Raw genomic sequence first — 6252 nt, forward strand, 5'->3', positions numbered from 1 at the left:
TATGGATCGTGATGAGCATTTTCTCCCATATCTTGGTTTCGCTAAAGTTTTCCAATAACTCCCAAACTTCATTACCTTATATAACTTCTTGGGATAAAGATTCATATAACATTTCATAAAATAAGATCTACCGATGAATTTCATAGCATTTAAAGGTCATCTAGGTCATGAACCAAAGGTAAATTACCTTAGGGGCACTATAGTCATTTTACACTGTTTCTTGGTTTACCTACTTATCCTTATCTAATGACCACCAAATTTCATATCTAATCTCAACATACTATAATATACTCAGTATTAAAATTTGATAGGCAGCGGAGCTCATATAGTGGGTTATTTTAACGTTACTTAAATCTCGAGCTATTTGATTGGTTCAGGGTCTTAACTCACAGTTCTTTGGGTTTTTCTTTCATATATCCTTAATTCATACTTGGTTTAGAGTTCATATGAAAATCCAAGCAATTTCTACAAGTATTTCTTAACAAAAAGTCCAAGGTGGCTACTTGCCTCGTCGTCGACGTTTGGGACGTCCATTCTTGAGCTTCCAGTATCTAAATTACTTCAAAATTTCCTTCCACGTACTCCTTATTGTGTCTAGTTCCTGAAACCATAAGATTTTCTATGAGAATCGGTCTGGAATGGGGTTAAAATTGAGAAAATCCGAGAAAAGGTCAAATTTTGAGTTGACTTGGACAGTTCAGTTGAACTGGCCATATCATCGTTTTCTTCCTCTGAACAGGAAGAAGATGCGCATTTTTCGCGTCGCCGCCATCTGAAACTCGGCCTGTACAGCCACATTTACAGCGTTTCTCTCCTCGATTTCTTCGTGAAACTTAAAGATGGGTATTACAAGGAAGGGCTAGTGATTGATTTGATACCTTCTCGTGGATCGTAGCCTAAGATATTCGCTTCCAAAGTTCATCCAAAATCTGATTTATCGCTGGAGATAAAACAAAGGATTTCTTATTGGGTAGCCGATTCTAGGGGTTTCAAGGCCCTATTTCTTCATCGAACCTCTTCCATATCCTTTCTTTAGGCTAAAGGAATTGGTTTGGAGGAACGTCTTTGAATGTAAGACGTTAATTTCCAAAAATCATTCTCGGTATGCAACTCACTCGAAACGCCAGATATTTCGATCTCTTGGGTAGCTTGTTTTAAGATGTTTCCTCTCTCGATTCCTTCATCAAGTTTACTCAACTTCTTCCTCTGAAGCTGGAGGATCCTTAATTTGAAGGAAAAGAGATCGTAGATAGGAATTCGACTCTTATCCCCAATTTAATTTCGAAACCTATTTCCTTCAATTCGACACGCTCTCGAGGTTACTTTTCTTTGTGGTCTTCTATGGAAGCATTCCTTGGAGGTGTAGAAACTTATTGGAATCTTTCTTGCTCGACGAATCATCATGTATCCTCGGATTGGATTTTCAAGTTTTTCTTGAAGTTCTTCAATGGTTGATTGAATTGGGGGAATGGTTTCTAGGCTCTTTCAGCACTATATTCCTTCATAGAACTTGTGGGTAATCTTGTTGAGAAATGGTAGGAATAAGTTTGAAGAGAAATGGTGGAGGATTGCTCTCAAATTTCGAAGAAATCTGAGAGTAGGAGACCAATAATCTAAACGCTTATTGCCCTCGATTGGGGGATCGACCTTTCTCGATTCTTATTCCGTATTGTTGCTCCTACTTAAGTCTTTATAGGAGGAGCTTAAACCGACATTGAGAGCTTCAGATTCTTCGTTATTTAGAAGTTTGAAGAGAAATGGTGGAGGATTGCTCTCGAATTAGGAAGAAATCTGAGAGTAGGAGACCCACAATCTAAACGCTTATTGCCTTCGATTGGGGGATCAACCTTTCTCGATTCTTATTCCGTATTGTTGCTCCTACTTCAGACTTTATAGGAGGAGCTTAAATCGACATTGACAGCTCCAGAATTTTCGTTATTTAGAGATCGAACTTTCTTGATAGTTTTTCGGAGATATCAACTCCGATCATAGCCTTACCGACCTTGGCTTTGAATACTAGTCGTTGGATGTGATGATTCGTGCGTGTTCGTTCTAGATCATATCAAATTTTGGAGGAGATCCGATGATTAAAATTTGTGTTCGAAGGATTTTGCTCGGATGGTCACGGTAGATGCTCTGATTCTAATTAGAGTGGCATTTCTGTAATAATCTATTCTTATAGGGGTATTTTGGTAATTTGCCACTTTTCGAATATTTTATTATTATTTTTCTCGAAAAATCCATAATTTTTCTAATTTCTCATCCTTTTTTATCATTTTTTGCTTATTTTGAATCTAGAGATTCCTTCTAAATAAGGAATTACAAATCCAGAAAGATTCTTGATAATTACTTTTTCCTTTCCAATCCTTTTAAAAAAGAACTTTAACTCCTTGAAATCACTTGTTAGGGTACACGAGTGACTTGACTAAGTCCTTTGTTCTTGCTTAATCCTTTAATTTTTTTCCTTTCTATCCTTTGGGTCTTTCATGAGTGGCTTATTCTTATGGGAGCTAATTTCCTTCATTTTTTTGGAGTGTTACATATACATACTCGTTACAAACATAAAATAAGAAGTAGACTCAAAAGAACAAAAAAATACTAGATTAAAAATAGAGGTTAGTCATTGGCCCACACTCCAAAGTCCACTCTCATCCACGACCAACTCTTAGTTACTTGAAAAAAAAAATGATAAACATGGAGTGAGTAAAACTTAGTAAGTAGCCTACTCGTAGGTTCTTAATCGCGACCTTAAGCTAGGATATTACTTCTTGTTATGTTTTCAGGATCTTAGAACTTAGAGGTCATCGTGTCATGTATCATATACTGATCTTGAAAACCTTCCGCTAAAATAACCTTCAATTTTCTCCCCATGAACACATGAGTGGTGTCGTAATAATCATGTAATCCTACTGGTAAATCGTGGTGCAGGACATCTCGTTTAGCTGATGGGAAAGGTAGGCCTATCATAACATCCAAATCATGATACATATTGCAGGACATCCTACCTAAAGAGGAATAGGGGCCTTTTAGTACACATCGTAATGCAGATAATGGTTACTTATGGGTATGGATCCTAGCAACTTATTTAGCATGTTATTCACATAGTTCTAGGTACTTGGTACATGGATTATTGATGAACCTAGGTTTATACATAATGTCATGGGTTAGGCTTTAGGAGTTGAGGTTTTAGCTTAGGAAAACATTAGAAGGTAACCTAACGTGGACTAATTCGTGTGAAAACCTACTAGCACTTTGAGGACCTCTTTCCTTCACCAAACTTATGGGTAAACTTATTTTGAAGGTGCAGGAACAAGTTTGTAAATGAATAGTGGACTATAGTTCTCGAATTCTAGGTAAACCCATGAACACGATACCCCAAAACAAAAAACTTGTATCTCTCGATTGGGTACTCGATTAAGCTTGCTTCTTGCCCCTAATAGTCTACCCTTATTCATAATTTATAGACGGATTTTCCACTACCATTGAAACATCTAGAATTTCTATAATTTCATTCTTCATTTTTATGAATCTTCTGCCAGAAAAGTCTTCTCCAATCGGAGCCTTCCTTTTTTAAGCAACTTGTAATTCTTATTCTATAAAAAATTTAATGATCGGGGAAGTTTATACAAATTAGAAAAAGTACCATTTTCTCAATGTTTTTTCAATTTTACTTGTTCTTTACTTCTAGATACAACCTAGTAGGGATTATACACTGTCTCTTATTGGAGACCTTGAGTGTTGCAAATTCTCCTCCCCTTTGAAAACTTTCAGTCATCGAAAGTGCTTATTCGAAAATAGGTCAAGGTACAAGGTTCTTATTTGCCTTCTGTTTCCCAAGTGGTTTCTTTTACTCTATAATTCTTCCATAGGATCTTAACAAGAGAGATTCCCTTGTTTCTCAATCATTTGACTTTCTTGTCTATTATTTGAATCGGGTCTTCTTTATACGTTGGGTCATCTCTCAAGAAGAGAGTTTCATGAGCTAGTACGTGCGAACGATCTAGGGTATACTTCCGTAGTATGGATACATGAAAGATATTATGTACTGCAGACAAGTTTGGGCATTGCCCGATTCTATAGGCCACAGATCCAATCCTTTCTAATATCTCAAAGGGACGATTAAACCTAGGGCTTAGCTTCCCCTTTTTACCCTACCTGAGCACCCCTCTCATGGGGTGCTACCTTTAGGAATATATGATCCCCTACCTACAATTCCATGTCCTTGCGCCTTAGGTCTGCATAGCTTTTCTCTCGGCTTTGTGCGGTTTGTATCCTAGCTTTAATCTTCTGGACTGCGGCGTTGGTACTTTGCACCAACTCTGGCCCAATAGTTGTCGTTTGCCCCCCTTCTTCCCAAAAGATAAGGGATCGAAATCTTCGTCCATAGAGAACCTCGTATGTGGCCATTTGTATGGTGGCTTGGCACGTATTATTATAAGTGAATTTCATAAGGGGTAGGTACTTATCCGAGCTTCCTGCAGAATCCATCACATATACCCTCAACATGTCTTCCAATATTTGCTTGAGCACTTCTGTTTGACCATCTGTTTATGGGTGGAATGTCGTACTATAACTGCGTACCCAATGCCTTAGTTGAATTTTCCAGAAGCGAGATTTAAATCTTGCATCTCGGTCTAATACTATTACCTTTTGTTGAATTTCCAGAAGCGTACCCAATACCTTTACGGATAAATATTCATTTTTAATGTTAGCAAGAGTAGCTCAGTTGGGAGATTGTTAGACTGAAGATTTGAAGGTCACACGTGTTTTATCCACGTTCAACGCACCTAATACAAGTTTATTACCAGGCTATACAATCTAAAATCATAACTTGCTCATTCAATCTAAAATTAGTGATATTTCTTTTTTAAATATAATGAATTAGCGGAAATACCTTTACTTATGAATTTTCATTTTTAATATTAGCAGGGATAACTCTATTGGGAGAGCGTCAGACTGAAGATTTGAAGGTCACGTGTTTGATCTCCACGTTCACCGCACCTAATTCTAGTTGCATAACCCGACTATTCAATCTAAAATTAGTCATTATTCCTTTCTGAAATCTCAATGAATTATCGGAAATACCTAACGTGTTCTAGTTCACCGCACCTTATACAAGTTGGATAACTTGAATATCATATTAAAAATTAGTGATTATTTCTATTTAAAATTTCAATGAATTAGCGAAAATACCTTTACTAATGAATTTTCATTTTTAATGTTAGTGTGAATAGATCAGTTGAGATAGCGTTAGATTGAAGATCTGAAGGTCTTGTGTTCGATCCATGTTCACCATGTTCGATCCATGTTCACCACACATGGTTCACGGTGCATAATTTGACTATTCAATCTAAAATTAGTAATTATTTACTTAAAACTTAAAAACTTTCATTTTTAATGTTAGCGGGGATAGCTCAGTTTGGAGAGCGTCAGATTTAAGATTTGAAGGTCACGTGTTTGATCTCCACGTTCACCGCACCTGTTTCTTTTTGCATAACCTGACTATTCAATAAAAAATTAGTCATTATTTCTTTTTAAAATCTCAATGAATCAGCGAAAATACCTTTAATGATAAATTTTAATTTCCAATGATTGTGGGGATAGCTCAGGTGGGAGAGCGTCAGACTGAAGATCTGAAGGTCATGTGTTCGATCCACGTTCACCGCACTTTGTTCATGTTGCATAATTTGACTATTCTTTCTAAAATTAGTGATTATTTATGTTTAAAATATAATGAATTAGTGGAAATACCTTTACTTATGAATTTTAAATTTTAATATTAGCGTCATATTGAAGATTTAATTGAGAGCGTCATATTGAAGATTTAAAGGTAAATCCACGTTCACTGCATTAGCAATTATTTCTTTTTAAAATCTCAATCTCAATTAATTAGTAGAAGGAAGATTTAAAGGTAACGTTTGATCCAGGTTCACTACATTAGCGATTATTTCTTTTTAAAATCTCAATCCCAATGAATTAGCAGAAGATCGATTATTTCTTTTTAAAATCTCAATGAATTAGCATAAGATCTGTCACGTTTTTTATCCAACTGGCATAAGTTGACTAAGTTGCATAACTTTACTATTCAATCTAAAACATGTGATTATTTATTTTTTATGTTATCTAGGATGGCTTAGTTGGGAGAGCATCAAATTGAATATTGGAAGGTATTATGTTCAATCTGCATTCATCGCACCTTATAGTTTTATGCATTTTTATTTTTAATGTTAGCGGGGATAGCTCAGTTGGGAG

The 6252-nt window shown here is 36.0% G+C and overlaps 1 non-coding gene across 1 annotated transcript; it reads left to right on the forward strand.

The window, feature by feature from the left end:
• Positions 1-5594: 5594 nt before the first annotated feature.
• On the forward strand, positions 5595-5667 carry TRNAF-GAA (transfer RNA phenylalanine (anticodon GAA)). The gene has a single exon. It is a non-coding gene; the product is annotated as a tRNA-Phe (tRNA).
• Positions 5668-6252: the final 585 nt, after the last annotated feature.

Source organism: Cucurbita pepo, chromosome 10 (genome assembly GCF_057944985.1).
Source record: "Cucurbita pepo subsp. pepo isolate OVF chromosome 10, ASM5794498v1, whole genome shotgun sequence".
NCBI classification, from domain to species: Eukaryota; Viridiplantae; Streptophyta; class Magnoliopsida; order Cucurbitales; family Cucurbitaceae; genus Cucurbita; species Cucurbita pepo.